Here is a 1,620-nt window from a genome sequence, read left to right as displayed (position 1 = left end):
TTAGGGGCCAGCAGCATACCACCCTGCATACCACTGCTGGCTTGCCTCTGAAGCTAAGCAGGGTTGGTCCTGGTTGGTCCCTGGATGGGAGAACAGATGCTGCTGGAAGTGGTGTTGGAGGGCCAGTAGCAGGTTCTCTTTTCTCTGGTCTAAAAAAAATATCCCAATGCCTCAGGGCAGTGATTGGGGACATTGCCCTGTGTAGGGTGCTGTTTTTTTGGATGGGATGTTAAAACGGTTTCCTGACTGGTCACTAAAGATTCCACAGCCCATATTGTAAGAATAGGGGTGTTAACCCCAGTGTTCTGGCTAAATTCCCAATCTGACTTTCATACCATCATGGACACCTAATCATCCCCAGCTTCCAATTGGCTCATTCATCTCCCCTGTAATTTCCCCCAGGTCGTTGCTATTATCTGTGCATAGTCACTTTACCCTTACCTACACTACCGTTCAAAAGTTTGGGGTCACTTAGAAATGTCCTTGCTTTTGAAAGAAAAGCCTATTTTTTTGTCCATTAAAATAACATAAAATTGATCAGAAATACAGTGTAGACATTGTTAATGTTGTAAATGACTATTGTAGCTGGAAACGGCAGATTTAAAAAAAAAAAATAATAATAATAATGTAATATCTACGCCGGCGTACAGAGGCCCATTATCAGCAACCATCACTCCTGTGTTCCAATGGCACGCTGTGTTAGCTAATCCAAGTTAATCATTTTTAAAGGCTAATTGATCCTTAGAAAACCCTTTTGCTGTTATGTTAGCACAGCTGAAAACTGTTGTTCTGATTAAAGAAGCAAAAAACCTGGACTTCTTTAGACTCGTTGAGTATCTGGAGCATCAGCATTTGTGGGTTCGATTACAGGCTTAAAATGTCCAGAAACAAAGACCTTTCTTCTGAAACTCATCAGTCTATTCTTGTTCTAAGAAATGAAGGCTATTCCATGCAAGAAACTGAAGATCTCGTACAACGCTGTGTACTACTCCCTTCACAGAACAGCGCAAACTGGCTCTAACCAGAATAGAAGGAGGAGTGGGAGGTCCCAGTGCACAACTGAGCAAGAGGACAAGTAAATTAGAGTGTCTAGTTTGAGAAACAGACACCTCACAAGTCCTCAACTGGCAGCTTCATTAAATAGTACCCGCAAAACACCAGTCTCAATGTCAACAGTGAAGAGGCGACTCCGGGATGCTGGCCTTCTAGGCAGAGTTGCAAAGAAAAATACATATCTCAGACTGGCCAATAAAAAGAAAAGATTAAGATGGGCAAAAGAACACAAACACTGGACAGAGAAACTCTTGATGTCATTTTAATGGACAATTTTTTTTAAATGTTCTTTCAAAAACAAGGACGTTTCTAAGTGACCCCAAACTTTTGAATGGTAGTGTACATGTACAAATGACCTCGACTAACCTGTACCCCCGCACATTGACTCGGCACCGGTACCCCCTGTATGTAGCATCATTACTGTTATTTTATTGTGTACATTTTTTACATTAGTTTATTATTTAGTATATATTTCCTTAACTCTACAGTCGTGGCCAAAAGTTTTGAGAATGACACAAATATACATATTCCCAAAGTCTGCTGCCTCAGTTTGTATGATGGCATGAT

This window comes from Salvelinus namaycush, unplaced genomic scaffold (genome assembly GCF_016432855.1).
Source record: "Salvelinus namaycush isolate Seneca unplaced genomic scaffold, SaNama_1.0 Scaffold395, whole genome shotgun sequence".
Taxonomy (NCBI): domain Eukaryota; kingdom Metazoa; phylum Chordata; class Actinopteri; order Salmoniformes; family Salmonidae; genus Salvelinus; species Salvelinus namaycush.
The sequence above is the reverse complement of the archived record's forward strand: the minus strand, read 5'-3'. Positions refer to the sequence as shown.